Source organism: Ostrea edulis, chromosome 4, assembly GCF_947568905.1.
Source record: "Ostrea edulis chromosome 4, xbOstEdul1.1, whole genome shotgun sequence".
NCBI lineage: Eukaryota > Metazoa > Mollusca > Bivalvia > Ostreida > Ostreidae > Ostrea > Ostrea edulis.
The window spans coordinates 31469909-31496110 of record NC_079167.1 but is presented as its reverse complement, the minus strand read 5'-3'; the positions used below and the strand labels follow the sequence as shown (position 1 = coordinate 31496110).

The 26202-nt window shown below is 34.8% G+C and overlaps 1 protein-coding gene and 1 long non-coding RNA gene across 2 annotated transcripts in view; one reads left to right on the top strand and one right to left on the bottom strand.

The window, feature by feature from the left end:
* Positions 1–26202, top strand: part of LOC125669917 (synaptotagmin-15-like) — a 122470-nt gene that overhangs the window by 4305 nt on the left and 91963 nt on the right. The gene's annotated exons all lie outside the window — the stretch shown is intronic.
* Positions 22580–23889, bottom strand: LOC130053732 (uncharacterized). The gene is made up of 2 exons (XR_008802086.1): positions 23287–23889; positions 22580–23168 (listed from the first exon to the last, which is right to left on the bottom strand). It is a non-coding gene; the product is annotated as an uncharacterized LOC130053732 (long non-coding RNA).

Genomic DNA, 26202 nt, shown 5'->3' with positions numbered 1-26202 from the left:
TGACACACACAGAGAGAAAAACAAATGTCACCTTTTTATTTTCTATCTGTACAGTATAGCAGTTTAAAAACTGTCAATATGTGGATCAAGCATTCAAATACCCCGTGGAATGTAGTTAAAGGTAACCCTGTACCCTGTTACAGTCAGTACCATGTATTTGGAAGTTTCTAATGCGTTAAATGTCATTCGATACTATGATTATTGTGGGTTTATGGCACATACAAGCGGCGTGTTACCCACCTCATCAGATGAAGGATAACAGGGCATTGAATGGGAAAATCTTCATCAGTTTGACCCTTCATTGTGAATCAGAGCAGTGCATTCCATGATACCGACACAGATGATTTCTGAAGTCAAACAAAAGACTGTTGAGTTCCACTTTTCTCCCGAGAACAATTATGGTTTATTGTTGAAACGTGATCTCATTATTACAAATGATTCTCAAGTCTTTTTATCTCTGGTCTGGGAAACTGCATTTAGTTTGTCATTTTCAACACGTTACTCCTGGGAACAAGTTTGTTTTAAAGTCTCGATTTTCAATTTTTTTTCTAGATTGATAAAAGCACGACATATAACAAACTAAATTAAGTTCTCTGCTTTTTGGAGAATTGTTGAATTCTGGAAAATGTTCCAACAGGAATTCCGCGATAAGCATCACTGTTGGTCTAATTGATGACGCGACGGGTTGTCTAATGAAGGAAGATACTGTTTAAAGCAATATACTTCTTTGTGTTTACTGGTACATGGTATGTGTTTAGTGAGTTGTGCTGGGTCATAATGATCCAATTTACAGTGAAACTACAATCATTCATGACACAATGTTAACTATGCAAAAATTTGTTCCCCTTAAGCCATATTTTTATTCAAAGAATTTCAGAAACTTTTCTTCCGCTTTTATACTTTTGAGTTAACTTGAAAAACAAGTTAAATTTTTGATAATTACCCCTCTATGATCTGTCTTATGTTAATTTGAACTTGAAAATTAATTCATTATAATTCAACAATCAGCTCAGGAAGAAAACCATCGAATGACCACTATTGAATTGTAAATTATTGCGTCAGTCCAATTCAATCTGATTAAAACCAGCTCCTCCGATCGTGGTATGAAAACAGGGGCTGATCGTTGAGCTGATTTTAATCCAATGGTCAATGACAATTTAACAGGACGACAAAGAAACATCCTAAGTGAAAAAAATCTTTATGATTTGTCTTTCCAAAGACTTTAATAACAAATCAAGAGTAACCAATTTAATAAAAGCCTGCTGAGCGCATTGATGCACAATGGAACGGTATTCTTGAAGTAGGTACTGCAGCTTGTCAAGAGGGGAAACTGGATAGTTCGTTATCTTAATGATTACAGCGGCTACACAGCTCCGGTAGCACACGTTACGTGGCTTACAATGTCCGCTGTTTTACCGTTAGCCCTCTCCGACATTAGCATTTTAAACCGGTTTTGTACTAAAATAAACATTTTCTTCCATGAAAACATTATTAGCACCAAAAATATTTCTTTTTATTGCTAGAAAACAATACTAAATATATGTGCTGAATGAAAGGCGAAGATAACGAAGAGTAATCAATCTCAAAACTCCAATATGCAATACAACATAGAGATTTGGGCAAACACGAACGCCTAGATATACGAGGGCGAGTAATAAGACACCAGCCTAACTTATTTCCGGTTGAGATCCACCTCTTCTTTTTCATCGCTAAGGAATTTGAGGACACAACGAGCTGTTAGCTTGCGCATACCTAAACGATCATGTAGGATTGTTGAAACGCTACCATGTGAAATGCCTAATGCCTGCGCTATTTCTTCCACCTGAATTAGCCTATCAGAGTATACCAGCTCTCGAACATTCTTACACATTTTTTCGTCGATGGCATCCAGTGGGTGTCCAGACCTGGCTTCATCTTCTAAAGACGTTCTACCGCGTTTTAATTCCCCTACCCATCTTAAGCATAAGATAGTGCAGAAGACCCATAAACATTGGCTAACTCGCCGTGTACTGTATAGGGGAATAATTTCACTGGTTGTAATTTTCGCAGTTTTTCATTTTAGACATATTCGCGGGTTCATAAATTTGCGGATTCGAATCATTACAAGCCCCACCCCACCCCCTTTTAAGCACATTGTGTATTAAGGAATAATAAAAATAAAAATATTCACGGTTTCTTAAATTGGCGGATTTGTCTAGACCGCGAATATAGCGAACATTTTCCCATTACAGTATTTCCTTGTTTGTTTTATGTTATAAATACAAGTACCAAATTATAGCATGGTACTCAAATTTAGATGAAAAGCATGCCTTTGCATCACTACCCATGTTTGACATTCAATATCTTATTAAAGAATGACTCGATACGCGTTCAATTTTGTACCCAGGTATAAAACAACATCTATTGAAACAAGGCATGAAAATCGTGACCGCCTCTCGGTCAATCGGAAATGGGATAGGCTGGTTACTTATTGACTCGCTCTCGTACCAGTGGTAGGATCAGGTCGACCCGCCTTGAGCCCTATATCTTGATCATGTAAACGGAGTTATCCGTAGTCAAAATGCATATATAAATATTTACTTATCAATTTTGTTTTATCTTCTTGGGGAGTTTTCGTCCGCATATATATTTTTCATCATATGAATCATTCCATATACATGTACATGCATTTTAAATCCTTGACTGTCTGATTTATTACAAAAATGTGGAACCCTTTTCCCCAAAAGATAAGCTTGTATGAAATTCACAATAAATTGATTCGACCTTTCAATTACCTTTAAAAATATTGAACAGGACGGACCGCTGAATCCCCGAGAAATAGTCCCGACCAAGTTGAAAAGAGAACGAATGATTCGATCAACGCACCGTTTGAACTGACAAATCACAACACGAACCCAACTACTATTATTTTTCACTATGTTTAAATATCTTTTGAGTTTGATACGAAAAACCATTCCTGATTTATGTGAGAAATCACCGAACTGGATATCGGGGAAATTGATGACTATATGGACATTTGGCGATGAATTAATATCCCCATTGTGTTGGGATGGCACTAACCACAGGGGATGGCAAATATCTTGTTTAGGACAGAAATGTATAATTTTTCAATTTCCTATGACGTTTTTTTTTTCAGTTTGTTATCACTCATTTGAGTAGAAACAATTCACGGGTCTGTGATAAATGTTCTTCTAGGCCAAATGTCTATTTAATCAGAAGCATTTCTCTTGAAAACTAGCCAAGGACTGTCTATCGATAGCCATTTCATCACGGCTAACTAATGGGGATGTGTAGTCTAAACAGTGGCCAGCTACAGCAATCTTGTGCCTCAGGAAATCAAAACAGGATTGTGGCAGTTTCAGTTTTGTCGACCCCTTTACCTCTCCTTATCGTCTGCTGTCGATATTATTTCCGATGGATTTTGTGCACTTTAATGTGTGCAAAAACTTCTGAGAAGGCTGCTCTAAAACTGATCGTCGTGTACCATTTATAGACGCTTCAATTAATCCAAAATACTGAGCGACTGTTGGCAGGCATTCCAATTCCTGTTCAGTCAGAATAATTGGCATACTATAAAACCTGGCCTGGCCCCATTGGCCTGGCCTGGCCTCAAAATTGGCCTGGCCCCAATTTTGGCCTCTAATTATGCTCCATCCCAAATTTTGGCCTGGCCTCAAAAGTTGGCCTGACCTCAAATTTGGCCTCTAAAATTGTTTTTGGCCTCAACCAAATAAAAACTTTTAATTCAAAATTTTGATTGATTTTATTAATTTATTATTGGTTTTAGTTTTTCAAAGTCATAGCACATAAATGATATGTTTCTGTTGTTTTGTAAATTTGTAAATGTACACTTTGAAATAATCATTAACTACCACCAATCTGATTGATTTTATTGAATATTTATTGATCAGTTTATTGAATAAATCATTTTCTTTTCCCTTCATATTTGTATGTACTAGTACACACCAAAACAGATTGCACAACTTATGAAGCAATTGGCATATTGATTTTGTTTCAGAATTATGATTAATTTCATTGATTTATTATTGGTTTTAGTTTTTCAAAGTTGTAGAAATAAAGTGATATATGTACATTAGAATAAACATGAATACTACCAATCTGATTGATTTTATTGATTATCTATGGATTAGTTTATTGACAAAATTATTTGCTTTTCCCTTCCTAACTTATGTACTAGTACACCAAAAAGTATACTGATGAAATGATTGATTTATTGATATTTTTTGTATTCAATAGAATTCAATTTGATATCAATTTACATATTATGAAAGTGTTACAATTGTGTTGTCATTATAATGAATTCGATTTTAAGAGCAGCACACATTCAGAACAGAGCATGTGGTCTTTTAAAAATGTGTTCAATGTGCAGATACCACGCATTTAGTGTTACTTGTTTAATTTCCAATGCATGATAAATTACATTTTTAAAAAATCAAAATAAACACAGAGAAGTGTTTGCTAGCATAATGATAATAGCCAATGAACTAAGGATTTTAGATTTGTATTTTAGTGTTCATTTATCTATACTTTACGTAGAATGAACAATGTAGATTAAAACGGATATGATGTATTATAAATATTTCTTTCTTGATTTCATAATTAAGTTTCAATATCCATTGCAAAAGTGACAAGTTCTCATGCTCTGAAGGCCTGACCTGTCAGGATAAAGGGAATATCTATCACCATATTAAAGGATGGTGATGAAAACTTTTGCTGAAGTTGGAAATTCCATTATACAGAAACAATGGAACAGTCCAATATTTTCAAATAGGGTGTGTTTGATACGACATAGAATTTTAATAAGTAACTCATTTTATGATTGTGCCTAAACTAAATAAGGTATACACAATTCTCTGTCTGAATTTTCAAAATTGTGATTTTTTTTCTGGTTTTGTGATAAAGCAACAGTAAAACAGAACAAATTACAATTATTACATTAAATCTGTCCACCGGCCCTCTTCTTATTTTATAATCAGGGCCGTAAGTAGGGTTCTAAATCAGGGGAGGCAGGGGATTGGGGGCCGCCGATTGACTTTACGACTGAAAATGACACTTTTTAAATCCCAATTTATCATGTTTGTGTTTCATTTGTACTATGTAAAGAATCGTAATATGGTGTCAAAGACAAAGGTGCTTGTCTTCATTTTAAACATATATCCTATAATATAACATTTATATAATTTTATTTTCTTTTTTGCCAAAAAATCAGACGAGGCAGTTGCCTCGTCTGCCTCATCGGCAGTTACGGCCCTGTTATATCAAAGCCTGCATTAGTTAACCAAAAAAAAAATCGTTTGTACCTCTATCTAACCACTGCAGCAGCTATATCTAAGCAAATATCAGATACATGTAATGCTCATGATATTGTCTTATAATGGAGAAAAAAATTTATGCATCTACAAGTTCACAAAGTACAGCTTTAATTTTGTTCTTAATGTTTTAGACTGTCATCAAAATCATCTTTCATTCTGATAATTATTGAAAATAAACGTTCTGTGCAGAGCTGTGTGACATTTCAAACCATATATCATAGATTAACCTCAACTTCCTGTCAAGACCGGTGCTGTAGAACTGATATCCCATTACAGTACTAGTGTAACATGTTTATTTCAAATAGTTTAAACAGATATGAACATCCTTAATTTATCAAAAGTGATTTTTGTGTATTTAACTAAAACACTCAAATAACCCCACACCGGCTTATTTGGTCATTTTTTGAAAATTATTTTTGCACATTAATGGCAAATTACAAATTGTGAACATCATCACATATTTTGAATGAATCGTTAGAGAAAGTTGCAATTTATCACTTGTTGTGTAATTTATCACTTGTTAGAATTGATGCCAATAACGCATGCCGAATAAAGCTGTTGGAAATGCTTAGTTACCCTGCCGACACCGCAAAAACATCAAAGTCAAGCACGTGCAAAATCAGCTGGTCAAAAGCCAAATCACCCACCTCTACAACAAAAATTCAAAAAATATTTAAATCCTTCTTTCATGGTTTCTACTCACAAAATTTCAAACACAATACTTGAATTTATACCTCACAAAAAATTGGAGAGCCTACCTCATAAGGAAAGTCCCATAAAACATGCAAAGTTCCAGGAATTATTTTCTTTCGGCCATGATTCGACGTGAACCTCCACATAAATAGAGTGATGCAACCAGTATGTGTCACATGTGTGTAAACAGCCTGAGTGCACCTCAGGAAGTAGCCTCAGCTACCAACATCAAATACTTCCTTTGTATACAACTGATTATTCCCGAAAATTACCATTTCCTAATCAGGGGTACAAAAATTAAGAGAAAAGAAAAGGAAGTGAGAAGAATCGCGCAGGGGAAAAAATCAATTACCGGTATGATACCTTTACACATTAGACGATCGATCCCGATGCCGGCTTACTTTGTAGAATATTGAATATACCTTTCTTTATGCAGAATGTGTATTGATACAGTAGTTCATATTTTTAAAATTATTCCCCCCCCCACCCTTTCAAATTTTCCGTTCCAAACTCGGCTATATCGTATCGTACTTGTTTACCGAGTTTCAATCTGTATGATTTATGGTAGTATTTATATTCCTAGAACTCATTGTTCTTATCAATGAGAGTGATTAATGCGGTACACTACATTGCAGTGTGTGAGGTGTGATGATTCAACATTAAACTAGTGTGAATTTGTTTTTTAAATTCATTATCAATAAGTGAAGTGGATCATTAGTAAAATGAGAGTTTTCAATGTGCATATTTACAAAACAACACAAACATATCATTAATTTATACAATTTTGAAAAATTAAAACCTATAATAAAACAATGAAATCAATCATAATTCTGAAAAAAACCAATAAGCCAACCATTTCATTAGTTCCGTATACTTTTTTGGTGTGTACTAGTACATATGTTAGGAAGGGGGGGAATTATTTAATCAATAAATTGATCAATAGATATTCAATAAAATCAATCAGATTGGTGGTAGTTCATGATTATTCTAATGTGCACATTCACAAAATAACACAAACATATCATTCATGTTCAACAATTTTGAAAAAACAACCCCCCCCCCTCCCCCCCAAAAAAAAACCCAACAACAATAATAAATCAATGAAATCAATCATAATTCTTTTTTTAAAAAATCATTATGCCAATCTTTCATTAGTTTTGTATACGTTTTTTGGTGTATACTAGTGCATACAGATATGAAGGGAAAAGAAAATGATTTGATCAATAAACTGATCAATAGATATTCGATAAAATCAATCAGATCGCATGTTGGTAGTTCATGATTATTTTAAAGTGCACATTTAGAAAACAACAGAAACATATCATTTATGTGCTATGACTTTGAAAATTTAAAACCAATAATAAATCAATGAATTCAGTCGAAATTTTGAGTTAAAAACTTTTTTTTTGTTGAGGCCAAAAATTATTTTAGAGGCCAAATTTGAGGCCAGGCCAACTTTTGAGGCCAGGCCAAAATTTGGGATGGAGCATAATTAGAGGCCAAAATTGGGGCCAGGCCAATTTTGAGGCCAGGCCAAGCCAATGGGGCCAGGCCAGGTTTTATAGTATGCCAGAATAATTTTTGAAAGCTGACAAGAAGCCAGAATAGTTTGTAGCTGTTGACAATAGTTTCATTCACTATGAGGTCAGAATAGTTTGTCTGTTTATAGTAGTTTCATTCGCTATGGGGTCAAAATAGTTTGTGCCTCTTGACAATAGTCTGATTCTCTATGGGACCAGTATAGTTTGTGACCGTTGACAGTAGTTTAATTCACTATTTAGTCAGATTTATTACTGCATTTTGCCCTGAACGGCGAATTTAAATATTTTGGGTCAATCCGTTAAAAACAGGAAGAAATAATTTCCCAATACGTCTTGGGGAAAATGAAAATGGGGCGAAAGTTTTTCAATATAAGCTACTTTTTCTTTCTAAACTTCCCCGTGGAGATTCGGGTTAGAATAGGTCTTCAGTATCCCTTGCTTGTTGTAAGAGGCGACTAAATGGGGCTCACAGCAGGTGTGGCACAATAAAGATCCCTCCCTGCTGAAAGGCCTCAAGACCCGAGCATAGGCCTAAATTTTGCAGCCCTTCACCGGTAATGGTGACGCGTCCATATGAGTGAAAAATCCTAACAAGACTATAACATTTAAAAAGGGTAGAAAGTGGTTGGGATCAATGTTAATAACATTTTCATATTTCAGTTAGTTATCAACGGTTGTCAGTGGTCCATATAGCTGTCAGTTTATACTTGGACTTTATATTAGTTCAAACTGTTCCGAACCCTCTTCATGGGAGGGTGCTGAGGACAAACCAATGAACCAAACTTGGGGTCCCAAAGTTACAGTAATCATGGCTATAGAAATGATTTTCTCTATCAAGTCTCGCGAGACTTGGTAAACTTCTCGATTTTTACTGATACCGCATAGAAATAATTTTGTATTCCATCTATGAATTACTGCATGTCCGCGTGGGATCGATTCAGAGAAGAAACTAGATATGTCCTATAGGACTTCAATATTGTGCCAAAATTAACAAAGAGTGGATTTTCGTCAAAAGACCCACAGCCAACTGTGTTTCACTGTTAATGATTGTCAGATTACCAAACTAGTCCAATCAATTGTAATCAATTTTCTCCGCCACAGATCCAGTCTACAAGTCGATATTTGTCTCTTTTTGGGCGCGTACATCGAAAATTCGGATGCATTAATACATAGAGTATTTGTATAGAATTTTAGCAATATATAGTATAACACATGTGCCAACGTAAAGGGGGGGGGGGGTGTCACTTTTTGTACAATGTTTTAAGAATGATTTCTCATCAAAAAATATGCATTTTGTTTTTCTTTCCTGGTGTAAGTTGCTATAGTTTTGGACTAACTTTAAAGGTACTTTTATTCAATCTCTTTTGTACAATCTCTAAATGAACTCGTTTGAGCGGACGCAACTAGAGATATAAAGAAAGGGGGTTTGTTTTTATGAATTACTTGGTGACATTCATTTCTAAGCACCTAATCAGTCTTGTGATATCATCTTCCTGGCCTGACTGTATCCACACTGTTAAGGTGCTTTGTTGTAGTTATGAGTGATATGATGCTTTATGTACACTGACACGTCGTAAAGGTACATCTACCTCGTGGATGATACCCAGCAGCGCGCTGTATCAAGGATGTCAGTTTATCCATTTCGCTTGGTCGATTCGTCCGCACTTAATTGTTCATTTGATTGCTAGTTGAGCTTAAAATGTTGAATTTTCAATGTCGTTACTGATACCGTTGATCTATTCAAATTAAATCATGTTGCATTATAAATGAGTGACCTTGGCCTGAATGTCAAGTGATTACAGAATCACGCAATGTGTCTTGGGCTGTTTTATCCGGACTTCCTTCCTCTATCTCCGAGATAAGCCTGACAAAATGACAAGCAGCTATGGCAGAACATGTCAGAAAATTCTATGACTTCCGTGGAGAAATGTAATCACCTTCGCGTTCCATGAGTGATCCGCTAAAGGTCCTGGAGATTAAACCAGTCCCAAACAAATGATTATTGCAGAAGCGTGTAGTCGGGCACGTAATGACCTAAATTGCATTTTAATCTTACGTTATTTCACGTCATTTTATCGTTTATCCCCGCGTGTGTTAACCTAATGATTTATTGCGGACGGGATAACTACCCACAATTCCGTGTGGACCAAAGGATAACGGTTGCCCAATGACAGATTTTATCTCCGTTGTATTAGAGATTGGTTTTAAAAACTAATCAGAAGGACGATTTATGGAAAATTATTACTTTAAGGTATTCAAACAAATATAAGATCTCAATTCTATTTCTACAATGTCGTATCTGGCTCTTGTGTATAAGCTGTTGACGTATTATTATTCACGCAGAATATTACACAAACTACTTGACTTGGGACCGGTACAGAGGGAAGTGGTGTTGCTACGCAGTACTTACAGAATGCTTGTTATAATTTGCATTATTTATTTCCACTTTCACAGTCACCCACGGGTGCTTCTAATCGAGTCTCTCCATCATCGCGGGTGACAACACCGTGGTTTCACTTAAGAATAGATTATATAAACCTTGTATTCAGTACTGGGAATTCAAATGACCGACTAGTAATAGTATGAATAACATGAAACAGAAAATGAATTTTGTTTCACGTATAGCTTACAATATAATATAATATATATATTCTTTATTTATTCATTAATGTCACCTGTCATTGGATTAAATGCTGTCTGACGTGTTAGGCGGTTCTTTACACACTGATTTTGATTACAGATCACGCAGTTTATCTGATTAAGATATAGACCTCACGGCGGGTGTGACCGATCAACAGGGGATGCTTCCTCATCCTTGGCACCTGATCCCACCTCTGGTATATCAAGGGTCCGTGTTTGACCAAATTCTTTATAAGAGTTTTGAGATTGAACACTGCCCGTTATATATATATATATATATATATATATATATATATATAGTGTTTCCGTATAAGAGGTTTGTTCAAAGCCAGCATTTCGTGAATTCTATGGTCGTTATGACAATCTAGTTTATCAATACAACCTATCATTGGGTCAAATGCTGTATGACTTGTTTCACACCTATTATTAAGCCGTTCTTGGCATATTGATTTTGACTACGAATAACTCCGTTTACCTGATCAAGATATAGGACTCACGGCGGGTGTGACTGATTGACAGGGGATGCTTACTCATCCTAGGCACCTGATCCAACCTCTAGTATATCCAGGGGCCCGTGTTTGCCCAACTCTCTAATTTGAATTGCTTGTAGGAGTTATGAGATTGATCACTGTTCGTTATCTTCACCTTTCACGAAAATACGAAGACTTTTGTGATATAGGTGTGGCGACCATAGTGGTATAAAGACTTTATAACGAGAATTATTCTCTAACTCTTGATTTCGTATTCCTTATAGGAGTTGTGAGATTAATCACTGTAAGTTTGTTCCGAACTAATTTTAAATAACTCAAGAATATCTTCGTATGGTTTGCTTTGCATGATACATGTATATGCATTGCGTGCACCTTCTCACCTGGTCGGAAAAAATAACCAATGGCATCGGTGAGTTATGTATACAGATGTACATTTGAAATAGGTGATCTTATGAAATAACGGCATGGTACTTTGTGTGTTACACATAAGAAAAAGATTCTTAAATCAGCTAATTGTTTATGGTTTTACGCCGTTTTTGGCTTTATTTCAGCCATTTTATGGCAGTTACCAGCTATTTTAAATAGGTGTATTGTAGACCACTGATTGGCGAAGAAAGCCGCATGGCTTATTTTCAATAGGGTCCTTTTAATCTTAAAGAGTGGCGTACACAATGTATCAACGATGAAAAGACTGATTATTGAGGGGAATTAGACATTCAAACTGCCGAAGTACACCCGATTATAGATTACTAAAAATTACTACAAAACTGTTTATCATTAATAAATAATAATATTATAAATTAGTACAAAAACATAATGTACGTGGCATTTACTGAAGTCAATAACACAAAAAGACCATCTGCCTTTTTCTTAATTTCATTGAATAAATGGGTTTCTAAGTTCTGATTGAAATTAAATTTTGTTGCTTGTACATTTGGTTTGATCAGGGAGGGAGTTCTAATCTTTGATGCCTTTATAAAAGGAAGTTTCCCATTCCATTTTCTTAAACCTTGGTAAAAATTAAAAAAAAAAAAAAAAAAAAAAGCTTACAACTGGTTCCAAAATTTATTTTTTTTTCAAAACTCTGGACATAGTTCAATAGTAGTTGTTATACTCTGTCGCTAACATGCAAACAACCCAATTTTTCAAAATTCTTTGATATTGATACTAGTTTGGGGAGATGATTCTAAAATAATTCTAATAACTTGATTTTGTATAACTTATGTAGTTTGTTCTCGATTTGTTTTTAAAACAAACTTTTGAACTAGGATGCACATGCAGTGAAAGTGGTATTGAATTTATTTAAAAGCATTACAGCGTGATTCCTTAGACAGAAAAAACAGGGGATGCTTACTCCTCCGATAGGCACATGATTCCTAGGAGTCGGTGATCGCCCTGCCCTTGATTTATGGGATTGATCACTGTTCGTTATCTTTACTTTTTATGCCATCAGGTGTTGATTAGCTTTTTTAATAATACCTTCAACAATTTGTTCACCAAACAATAAATTATCCCCGAACACTCCGACGTATTTGACACATGATTTACATTCTAATTCAATGCTGTTACATTCTATGGAAAAAGAACTTCATTATCAAAAGCTGTAAGCGTGTGTGTATTGCTCTCACTTATCCCAGATGAAGAGACAATTTGTTATCTAGTAATCAATTATGACAGCTTCCTAACATAGAAGACAACGTCTTAGCTATAATGTTTGGATTAGAATGAGAGAATAAAAAGGCTCTGTCTTTACATTTAGTATCAATACTTACACGAAGATCATTCACATATTAATTGCATGCTTGTGTTGTTTACGTCTACAATTTGCTTTCTCCCAGATCAATATGCCTTCGTTTAAACCAAATAAATGACATTCAGTTTTTCATAGATAGTTCCATGATCTACTATGTCAAAGGCTTTTGGAAGTCAAGAAGAAAAGACTGTTAGCCGTTTTTGATTTGCTATGATTAGTAAGAGGCATTTTGCAACTATATTGCTACCAATAAAAAACCTTTTAGGTGAGTATTTTGGGTTTTTTTTTCTAATATTTTAGAAACAATGCTTCAGAAGCTTACTGGTCTACAATTTTCTGGCTATAGTCAAGTCTAGTAGGATGTCTGGGTAGCGCTCTAGCTTATCACCGTTGCTATCCGAGTTCGATCCCCGTGGTCGGCAGTGGTTGTATGTGAGAGGGTATGGCTTTCGCCCGCTCGGACACTTGGGTTTCCCCCGGGTACTCCGGTTTCCTCCCACATAAATGACCCCCTAGCGCAAAACTCCGTGCATCAAAAGGACCCCATTGGAAATAAGCTTTCGAGATTCCATGGGTTATCCTTGGTATTTATGTTTGTATGTATGTATATACCGAATAAATGTTTAAAATTATTTATTTATATCACCTTTCTTGAAAAGAGGATTTGCTTTGGCAATTTTTAGTTCATCAGTAGCAGTTTCGTTATTTATAGACAGCTTTGATAATAAGATATGTGAAGCTTAATGATAGGTGCTGCATCTTGGAGAAACTAGGTTGGCATCCCATCTACTCCGATATTAAGTCTACATATTGACAATATCCTTAATTTAGAGAGGATTGCACAATTAGTTATATACAAACTAGTTAACATTGTGGCCCTGTCTTTAACATTTGTACATATCATAAAACATGAAAGTATCGCAGTTAATTTGCATACAGATATAAAACTTACCTAAACAGATACCATAAACACCTATGTATTATTGAAAATAAAAATAATGTTTGAGATATGCTGATATAAAATATGTCGAAGTTATGCATTTTTTAATAAAACCTGGTACCCCTAACGAGTTCCATAAAATTGCTGCCAGAATGATAAAAGATTTGGTTTTGGCTATTGTAACATAAATAAAGGTATTAGAGCTGTTTTGTATTTCTTGTGTTTACCTCATTCACAAATCTAAAAATATTCAAATACTACGGCGTTTCTTTACAAAGATTCACTATACCTTTTAAAAGATGAACGAGTTCTTAGATATTTTTCTGCTTTCATAAAAGCTTTGAATAATAGATGAAATAGCGTTGTACAAATCTTTAGGAGAGGGTAATTTTGCTGCAATTGTTGTGAAAAGGGAAATAAAGTGATCGTCATTGTTTTTTCATTTTCCAAGCAATTTTCATCGCAAATGTCCATACCGATATTACCAGTCGTTTGGAATTTTGTTGATATCCAAGACTATGGGGAATTTCCTTTATTTTCGTGTATTTTGTTAATAAGATAGTGGGACGTCACTTGGCTTTCCTACATTATCTCTGAACTGTCTAATTTTACAATAAGATTTGTATTCTTCATGCACACCACACTTTCTGAAATTTAATAAATGTTGACCTCGGAAGTACTCTAAACATTCATTTGTCACCGATGGTTGTTTTCTTTTTATTCTGATTTCTATATTGTATATAAAAAAAATTCTGAAAGTAAATCATGACTTGTTAACATTTTACTATATCACTGTCATAATTGTTTGCAGATCCCACTGTGCCATTGTTATGCATTTCAACAACGTTTTAGTTTATTTTCTATTTCAATGATTAAGAGAGTTCTCACCGAGACGAACGCTGATGACACGCGCACCAGACTGACATATTTTCTCAGTATCATTACATAGGATATGATCCATCAGAGATTTAGATTTAGCAGTAACACGAGAGGGTCCATTGATCATCTAAGCCAGTCCAAATAGTTTATTGACTTTATAGTATGCATTGTAAAGCTGATTGTTGGTATTCAAAATGCAGGTGTTGGAATCACCAAGAAAAAGAATTTCACAATCTCGGTGCGTTCGTACGAGGGATATTTTTAATCTCTCAAAGAAGTTTTGATTATTTTGTGGATAAGTAGCACGATCCAACAGGCGTTCTACAAATAAAACCCACTGTATGTTATCCCGTCCAACTCAACCTGAGTAAATGCAAAATCTTCCCTAATGAAGGTACATACTCCACCCCCTCGTCGATTACTGTCTTTACGAATACATGTAGTTGTATAGCCAGTGATGTTGACTTCCGGGTTGGATATTGATGAATCAAGTCATGAGGCAGTAATGGTGATAATTGCAGCTTTTGACTTGATAGCAATGATCTGAATTTCATGAACTTTGCCAATGAGAGGTCTTGCATTGATGTGTATCATATGTACATGTATGATATTCCTAGTCTGCGGAAGCACACGAAGTGCTCGTTCGTTCCTGGATGACTTTCAGTCCCACGAATTCGCAGTAGAACGAAAATAACATCCATTGACATTTTTAGTATGATTTCTGATGTTGTTACTCAGCTGCTGGAACCAGAGGTTAACAGGTACTGGAGTTTCTTGAAGTTGTGGCAATTAAAACATTTCTCATGATAGTGGTGTCATTGTTGTAGTTCTGAAAAATTGGACTTTCTATGAAACACTGGGATAGTCATGTCATACTCATATAGTAGTTTATATATATATATATATATATATATATATATATATATATATATATAATTATAATTCAAAACAATAAAATCCAAAATGATCACATAATAATCAACGATCAGTTCCTGCTAGTACTTTCGCCTTACGGCTCTTCAGGCAGTTGTCTTAAATGTTTCAGTTTCATAGTAACGTTGAAAAGTAAACGTTCATTGTGATGTCATAACGTCGGGTAGCGGTGTTGACGTCAATTATTTTGTGATCATTTTAGATTGTATTCTTTTAAATTATTTTAAAACAACTGTGCCGATTTCTTCATTCATTTTTTTGACATTATATATATATATATATATATATATATATATATATATATATATATATATAAAATATATATATACATGTATACATATTAACAATTAGAAAAGGTAGATAAATCTTGTCACTTGTATATATGCAGGTGAGGTCCCTTTCTGTATTATAACCAAATACCTATTATGAAAATGTTTTCCATATTAAGTACAACCTGTATGTACCCATGATTATTAAACCCCCATCAGGTATCCCTATACACCGGTAGACCTGTCTATGTCCGAACCAATGAGAATCTGTCTATGTGTCACGTGTCTTACCTTGTTTGGAATTGTGCAACTCAATACAAATTCGAGAAATTTATTGGCCTCCACCTCCCAAGTCTTGAATTCCACCTATATATTTGGCCCTATTGTTCGCCATTTTTTGTTGTTGTTTTTTTTGTTTTTGTTTTTTTGTTGTTGCTTTTTTGCGTTTTGGAACAAGTTTTCCAAGTTTATGTTTCAACTAGGCAGTAGTAATTGTTATTTCTAGTCAGCAGTCGTGTTATTTGTGATAATCATTTGGGAGGGAGAAATCATGACAGATGTGTTGAAATCCTGTGTAATGGGATGTTTTATATCTTCTGATTTTCCCTTCTTTGGACTAGTCAGCAGTATCATTGTACAGGCAAGTTATTTATTGGTGAAAGCAGGACAGATATGTTGATATATGGTGCAATGATATGACAATGTTTTATTATTTTGGTAGTTCCCCTCCCCTTTTTGCATAATTGTGAACCTTTATTTTCGTCATTTGTTTCCTTTAATAAGAGACATATTTCACTTTCGCAGTGTTGCTGTGTTTTGGTCTATTTTAAGCAAAATCTTGCTTCGGTGAGGTGTTTTCTGTTAGGATAACAGTATGAAACATTTGTGACAGGAAATATTTATTACTGATCCTGAAACTTATCGAGCAAACCCTATGAGAAGATGGTGAGATCTGACCTGTTTTGCCATATGGCCAGTACATGTACATTATTGTAATGGACAGCCTCTTAAATAATCTCTTTACAATCTTTTTATTGACAATCCATTTAATAGCAGTCGAACAAATTTTGCGTTATTCAATGGTACAGTATAAATGCCAATGTTTTATTTAATTCAGGTGTGCAAATAATTAATATCATTTTTTCTCATCGACCACGTGAAAAATTATAGTACCATCTAGAAAAGTCAATAACCCATTCGATGGCAATGTGAAATTCTAAATCATTTTATGATTCGTATTATTTTTAAATGCAAAGTCCTCATCCATTAGTTATCTTGAACTTCACAAATGAATTAGGATTAATGCATATGTACGTTCTATAAAACTTGACGTATATGTTGTTCACTATGGTATAAGTTGAATGCAGCGATCCGCGTGTTACGTGGCGAATTGTAAACTTACTGGGTGATATAGTATAAGTGCACAATTTACTTCCTCTTTGTAAATTTAAAAGTTACCACATGACACGCTCCTGTGTGTAGTAAAAATGGTTATGGTGAACTTCGCGTGATTTCTTTTCGGGTGGAAAATCTACAAAAAGGCTACTATTGAAATGCCTACAATGTATCATCTCCGCACTTGTGATTTAATCTGCATGTGACATGATGAAAAGTTGTCATTATGTAAGGGATACAAGACGAAGATGGTCTATTATGTCAGATACGGGACTGGCACGAGCCGCGTAGCGGCGAGTGATCAGTCCCGTATCTGACACAATAGACCATCGAGTCTTGTATCTTACTTAATACATTGTTCTATCTAAAAACAAATGCATTTAAACGCACACAAAAAACCCACGTACAAATAATCATTGGTATAGACAAATATATTTACACCTTTCGTTTCTGATTTGTTTTTAATAATTTTGATATATTAGGAATTCATAAACTTTAATGGCACACAAGGTCAAATCTTGTCTTTAATTCACAAAAAACTGTTAGCTCATCATTTCAATTGTCATAATACGGTACTCCTCAAAACAGGGTTTTGTTCTTCATGGAAAGCGATTCGAACGCTTCTATTGTCTGAAGACTGTACTCAACAAAACAGGTTTTCTTTTTTGGGTGAATGAGGGGACGTAAAGGGTGTTCGGAAAGAATGTTTTAGATAAAACAAAACATTGATTTCCTACGTTCCTTTCTGGAAACCCTAATAATATGATACTGACACGTAGGCTTATAACTGGTATAAAAACAGAAGCCGCATCCCTCTTTTAGCATTTAGTCCGGGTGCCTTGAAGAAATGGACTCAGAGGATGACTACCCTCTTACTCAAAATAAATTTCGCGATACTACTACGGATTTAGCAGACGAGAATTCTGATTCTATTTTGAATGATATTCTGGATTTAGAGGAAGAAAGAAGGAAGAAACCAAATTTTAAATTGAACTTTGACCTTAAAAGTGACTGTTTTTCTGATATATCAGATGCAGACAATGACCTCTTAGTTCAGGCCTCACAGGAAATAGAGAAAGTGGACAATTTCGAGCGATTTGCATTGCCTTTACAGGAACACGATGTACAAGACTTTGTTTTGAACTCCAAACCTGTCAATACCATTAACAAGACACGTTGGGTAGTGAGCGTCTTTAATTCTTGGGAAAACACGCGGAAATGGCACGGCGAACTTCTGACTATGTCAAATGAACATTTGAATTCGGCATTGAAATTCTTTATTCTTGAAGTACGAAATAAGGCAGGAAAAGAGTACTATCCGAATACAGTGTATGAAATAATCATATCACTGCAGCATCATTTGAGAGCAAATAAAAGATTCGTCAGGTCATCTGCGATTCGCAACTACAAACGCACCTCCGATGAACAATTACAGAGTGTTAGTGATTTAATTCAGAAACCGTCCACAGTGTCCCCGCCGGAGCCGAAAAAAGTGAAGCTCAATGAAAGTGTTTCCTTTGGATCGAGAAAAGAAATAAACATCACTGCCGGGGATGTAACAGTGAATTTGCGACTTTAATGTGCATGTGTTTAAATGAATGATTGTGACATGGATTTATAACTGTGGTGCCTTAACGATTTCATATTCGGATTATTCATGAAACACTCATTTCGTATAATTTACTGGAATATTTCATGCCTTGAATATTGTATTTGATAAATAATAAATATGTTTTCTCGAACAACAAAGAGTGGTCTTTGTTCCTGGTTTTTACTGTCAGTCCAATATTTCTCATAATATTGGCCTGCTCTTAATAATACTGGACTGCTCTTAATAGTACTGGACTATGTTCAGTACAGTATGAAAAATAAAGTACTGTCAAAACAATGAACTGACGTCACAACAATGTTTTAAGTTGTGATTAGAGGCCAACTAAATGCTGATACATGGATACAAATTCTCCGTTCCTAGGCCTTTTGTCACAGAAAATTATCACTTGCCTTGGTAAAAATGCACTTGTTTCTAACAAGTAGGCAGCTGGTTGAAGGTGGTTGACGCAGAAACAAGAATATATATTGGTACAAAAAAGGTTACTTATTAGTTTCATGACTTTTCTAATAGAACAATAGCAGTTGGAATAATGTCGGTGTTTCAGTTCCTGCATTGTATATACCAGATTCCCAATACTCTGAAAGCAATCAAAGATAAAAGCGGCTCCAATAATCATATTCAAGACACATTTTATCCCAGTTTGATGGCTTTAATAATTTTTATGCATGTTTTTCCCCTTTCATGAATAGAAGTGTACTAAAACCAATCAGCGACCAGCATCCGTAAAGATTCCCAGAGTATTTGCAAACATAAGGCTCGGCTCTTGGCGCCATCTTGCGTTATCTTTCTAGTGGTACAAAATCACCAAAATAATAAAACATTGTCATTTCTAGTGGTACAAAAATTTCCTGTTCTGAATATCTAAGCTAAATTCTGATATTCAACAACAGTATAAAACAAGACATTTTCTTAAAATGGAAATGCCCTCGAAAGTGCTCACACATGTATACGGATGAAATACTTTACATATTATATATAACAGTAACACGATATGTCTACTTTGGACCTGCCCTAGAGTCAAAACCCTGGGGTTGCGAAAATCACAATTTGGTACACCTTTTTCTGTTTTTCCTAAACATGCTAGATATGTATGGAGCGCCAAATTAACATAAACTCAAATAATTGAAGATATCTTCAATTATTTGAAGATATCATCAATTGAATTAAAGATCTCTTCAAATAATTAATGATATCTTCAATTCTGAATTATTGCGCGCATTAATTGAATTGATGATAGCATTAATTCTTCAACTGAATTGATGCGCGCTTCAATTGAATTAATGATCTCTTCAAATGAATTAATGATATCAACAATTGAATTGATGCGCGCTATAATTCAATTGAAGAGAGAAATAATTGATATAATGCGCGCATTAAATCAATTGATGAGAGCAATAATTGAATTGATGCGCGCATTAATTCATTTGATGAGAGCAATAATTGATTTAATGCGCGCATTAATTCAATTATTGCTCTCTTCAATTGAATTAATGATATCTTTAATTCATTTGAAGAGAGCAATAATTCTTTTAGAGAGAGCAACTATATAATTAAAGATATCTTCAATTCAACATATCCACAATTGAATTAATGATATCTTTAATTGAATTGTTGCTCTCTTTAAAAGAATTGATGCGCGCATTAATTCCTTATACAAAAGCATTGTAAATGATTTAAAGATATCTTCAATTGAATTAAAGAGATCATCAAATTATTTAAACCGAGCTCTAAATTAATTATTGCGAGCAATATTTCTACTAAATTGATGCTCTCATCAAATGAATTGAAGAGAGCAATAATTGAATTAATGCGCGCATCAAATCTATTATTGCTCTCATTAATTGAATTAATGCGCGCATCAAATCTATTATTGCTCTCATTAATTGAATTAATGCGCGCATCAATTGAATTGAAGAGAACAATAAATTGAATTAATGCGCGCATTAAATCAATTATTGCTCTCATTAATTCAATTGATGCGCGCATTAATTCAATTGATGAGAGCAATAATTGAATTGAAGCGCGCATTAATTCATTTGATGAGAGCAATAATTGATTTAATGCGCGCATTAATTCAATTAAAGAGAGCAATAATTGAATTGATGATATCTTCAAATAATTGAAGATATCTTCAATTATTTGAGTTTATGTTAATTTGGCGCTCCATAGATATGGATTTAGTTTTTATACCGTATCAGCAAATTTAAAGAAGCCTTTCAAATGAAAAAGACAAGAATCACTAAAATAATTTTTGTTCCCACCCTGAAACCAAAACCGTTATCCATGGGATCATGAAATTTACTATTTTGGTAAAGGACCACTTACTCCTGCTAAATATCTATATAGTTTAGTTTAAGTTTAGCATTAAATACGATACCATTTATATGGCTTATACATGTAAACTATATATACCAAGTTTGGCCCCGCCCTGGAGTCAGAACCTCTACTCAGGGGATATGAAGTTTACAATTTTGAATGAGGCTTCTTGCATTTAGCTTTTCTTAAAGTTATGCGGTTGTAGAGAAGATTTTTGAGAAATGATAAATTTTTGGCAATTGTTGTCCTGTACCTCGGACTCGGGGGTGGGGGTGGTGTGCAGAATTCCTGAAATTACAATGCATGCCCCTTTTGTCCCATTTATGCTTCATATCAAATTTGAAAAGAATTAGAATGGTAATTTTCAAGACGTTAAAAATGTTCAATTGTTAACGCATTCAATCACAGACAATCTTGGCCCCACCCCGATACCAAAACCCCTACCTAGCCTTAGGATCATAAATTTACAATTTTGGTGAAGGGGTACCTGCTCATTCTATATATTTATTTAGTTTCAATTTAGTATGAATAGCATTAAAGATGTTTTTTAAAATGCTTTACACATAAATACGATATACCAAGTTTGACGCCGCCCTGGAGTCCGAACCTCTACCCCGGGAATCATGAAATTTCAATTTTTGGTAGAGTCCTTCCTGCTTTGGGCGCTAAAGCGTTAACTTATAGTCCCCATATAATACATGATGACTACCTATGGGACGAAAATTTTGGAGTCAAAAGGCCAAATATTAAGCGCACTGGACATCGAAGTAGCAATGTGGTTTACGAGCTCTAAAGCGTTATCTTTTCCACCTACAGTCACCATATCACATATATAGACTACCTATGGGACGAAAATGTTCCATATCGAATTTGGGGACAAAGGTCAAGTGCACTCCTAGAGAAGAGACTTCTTCGTGAAGAAGGTGCAGGCAATGCATATATTATACAAATCAGACCAACCAAAGCTATTCTCGAGTTATTCAAAATTAGTCAAGAATTAACTTATAGTGATTGATCTTATATCTCCTATAAGGAATATGTAATCAAGAATTGGGGAATAATTCTCGTTATGAAGTATGTAAGACTACCGTGACTATAGTCGCCACACCTATATCACAGAAGTCTCACTCTCAATTCTAATACAACCGTTGGTCCTCTTGTCGACCTTGACGACAACAAGGTTACACGTATACAACGGAATGCAAATCCATTCATCATCTTCCCATACTCCTCAAACATTTAATCCGATATCCAAGGACAAATTAGGGGACAAATAAGACTGTCATGTATCTTTTTATGAAAATTGTTACAAGTTTCCTTTGCATTGTCGGTTATTGTGCAATCCCCTGATATATTTTCATCTCAGGAGAACTGCACCAACATCTAACCATTCAAAAACAATTTGTTTTCAATCAGATGTTCGGTCACGTGGCAGTGAAATGTCCCATTATACAAGACTAGATAAATACCAAAATAGCAGTGCTTTCGAAAATACTGGACAGATGAAAATCAAGGGGATTTCCCGCTAAAACGTTTCAAGAATGTTAATTTTACGGGAAAGTTTGTGTCTCGGTGGCATTTGTGACATATATGAAACCAATAAATGTTTTGTAGCAAATGCGGCGTATACTCCCGTACTTAAAACATTGTTGTGACGTCAGTTCTTTGTCATGACAGTACTTTATTTTTCATACTGTACTGAACATAGTCCAGTATTATTAAGAGCAGGCCAATATTATGAGAAATACTGGACTGACAGTAAAAACCAGGAACAAAGACCACTCTTCGTTGTGCGAGAAAACATATTTATTATACATCAAATACAATATTCAAGGCGTGAAATATTTCAGTAAATTATACGAAATGAGTGTTTCATGTATAATCCGATTTTACCGTATATGAAATCGTTTAGGCACCACAGTTATAAATCCATGTCACAATCATTCATTTAAACACATGCACATTAAAATCGCAAATTCACTGTTGCATCCCCGGCAGTGATGTTTATTTCTTTTTCTGATCCATAGGAAACACTTTCATTGAGCTTTACTTTCTTCGGCTCCGGCGGGGACACTGGACGGTTTCTGAATCAAATCACTTACACTCTGTAATTGTTCCTCGGAGGTGCGTTTGTAGTTGCGAATCACAGATGACCTGTAACCAGTTTTTTCCGCTATAAGTTGCTCGTCAACACCCGCAGCATATAGGCGTGTAGCGGCAGTAGCCCGAAGAGAGATTTGTAATCCTGCCTCTAACATTTTGGCCACAATCTATTGCAGTTGATGTACCCCGACTGGGACGTCGTACCATACATTCCCCTTAGGAGCGATTTTTGATCTGAGATAAAATGCATTGCATTTTCCAGTTCTGGGGCTACAAATGATTAAAAAGAAATTTGTATACAACAAAAATGAAACAAGCAAAATAAATAATGTGCAAAAAAATTGTTAATATATTTAGGAGAATCTGTAGAAATAATGAATAATCTTACCGCAAACTCATGTACTTTTCAATCATCTGAATCCATTTCTTCAAGGCACCCGGACTAAATGCTAAAAGAGGGCTGCGGCTTCTGTTTTTATACCAGTTATAGGCCCACGTGTCAGTATCACATCAGGGTTCCCAGAAAGGAATGTGGGAAACCAATGTTTTGTTTTTTCTAAAAGATTCTTTCCGAACACCCTTTACGTAGCCTCATTCACCCAAAAAAGAAAACCAGTTTTGTTGAGTACAGTCTTCAGACAATAGAAGCATTCGAATCGCTTTCCATGAAGAACAAAACCCTGTTTTGAGGAGTATCATATTATGACAATTGAAATGATGAGCTAACAGTTTTTTGTGAATTAAAGACAAGAGTTGACCTTGTGTGCCATTAAAGTTTATGAATTCCTAATATATTAAATATTAAAAAACAAATCAGAAACGAAAGGTGTAAATATATCTGTCTATACCAATGTATATTTGTACGTGGGTTTTTTGCCTTTAAATGCATTTGTTTTTAGATAGAACAATGTTTTAAGTAAGATACAAGACTCCGATGGTCAATTGTGTCAGATACGGGACTGATCACTCGCCGCTACGCGGCTCGTGCCAGTCCCGTATCTGACATAATAGACCATCTTCGTCTTGTATCCCTTACAGAATGGGCGATTACAGCTATTTTGAAATGTCAACTTACGAAACGCAATCATGATTTGTTATTTGAAGACGATAATTTCGTGAAAGTCACTACCTTCCGAGCTATCTGTGTGTTAATTAACGTGAGCATCCACACAGTTCAACAAGACGGAATATTGGACTATTTCGTCATTTCAAACTGTTAGCCTCAATGTCTATGGACTTGATCAACCACATATATTTCAACATCTGGTTCGTCACAAAACTAATCAATGCTTTGTGAAGTATTTTGTGGAGGCCCCTAACATGATAGGTAAATATTACACCCAGTATGTTAAAAAAGTCTTTTAAGGCATAAACCCACTCTGACTCATCATGACGTCAGGGAAGAAAGGTTACGACTCAATATCGCTGTAGACTAGCTATCATCTATCGACAGTAGTTTCGTCAGGTCATACTGCCGTCTGTGTTGAAGTAGGCAATCACGTGACGCTATCCCTCCAATCAAAGAGCGACGTTTTATGCCAAGGTAGCATAAGAAATGAACTGATATTCTCTTTAAAGAAGTGGACAGACATAGCTTACATCCACCTCTCTTCACAAACATTAACGTTTTGATTCTGGAAAAAATATTCCTCTTGTACAGTGTATATCAAACGAAAAAGATGTTTAATGAAAAGGTGAATATTAAGAGTTGGGCAAACACGGACCCCTGAACATACCAGAGGTGGGATAATGTGCCTAAGAGGAGTAAGCATTCCCTGTAGACCGGTCACACCCGTTCGTGAGCCCTATGTCTTGATCAGGTAAACGGAGTAATCTGTAGTCGAAATCAGTATGTAAAGAACTGTCTAACAAATATCATGAAACACGCTAGACAGCATTTGACCCAAATGACAGGTTATCTTGGCAAACTAGATCGTTATAACGACCGTAGAATTATCGAAAATCTTACTTTAAACGAGTGAAATGTCAAAAAGCTAATTAAGAGAGGTTGAGGAATTCATTTTCGTTGATGGGCTCTGGTTCTAGTTAATTTAACTACCACTTCATAATGATATGTTCATTGATGTGTTTTCCTTCTAGTGAAATTAAGTACCACTGCATAATAATATCGTCATTGGAGTGTTTTCCTTCTAGTGAAATTAACTACCACTTCATAGCAATATGTTTATTGATGTTTTCCTTCTAGTGAAATTAAGTACCACTGCATAATAATATGGATATTGATGTGTTTTCCTTCTAGTGAAATTAAGTACCACTACATGATAATATGGTCATTGGTGTGTTTTGCTTCTAGTGAATTTAGTTACCACTATATAATGATAACATGTTTGATACATTTATCAGCATGACCTTGAAATACATTTTTCTTGAGTAAAGAGGAATCTTTTAGCGCGATATCATGATATTCTGAAAGGCCGTCATCTAACAAAGATGGCCACCAATCACAGCAAATACAATTGCCTATTTCTTTTATATCATGGAGCAAAATCCTAATTTAATATTCCACAATTTTGAAATAGAAAACTAGTATACGAGCAAAAAAAAAAAAAAACACACACACAAAAAACCCACTGTGGCATTCATTAGCTCAGGTTTTGTGATTGGATAGTCATTGAAATGTCTAATGAAAAACACAACATTTTAAGTGAACATGTCATTTATTATCATGATCAAACAAATGAAGAAATAAAACATGTTCAAACAAAATGACGTAATATACCAAAATATACAAAATTAATAAGCTGGGACAACTTAATACAAACAGCCGTTACTAATGACTAGGTTGGCAAATAAACATGTAAATTACACAAATTGACCCCAGCCTATATACATTTAAAAACACTAATAATATCAAAAAGGTGGCGCACAAAGCAGGCCACAAACCTGACATACATATATGTAATCTATAGCACTATGCAGTTATAACAGTTAAAGAATAAGTAACTGTATGAATAATATGACATATGATGATATCATAACCTAAGGATAACCAATAAAAGCTTCGATTAGCTTATTTCCAATGGGATCCTTATATTTATATAATATATATGATCAACAGACAAAAAGAATAAATATTACATGACTAATAATTGGAATATTGGCAGGCTTTGATTAATAGTTGCATAATGCGTTGAAAAATTACAAGCTTCAGACATATTTTATTTAAGGAATGACTTTAATTCTGGGAAGCGGATTATAAAAAAGCGTAAACTGACCCAAACCAGGTTATACTCGTATAACTTGCCCCAGAATTAAAGTCATATCCTTATAATTTAATGCAAGA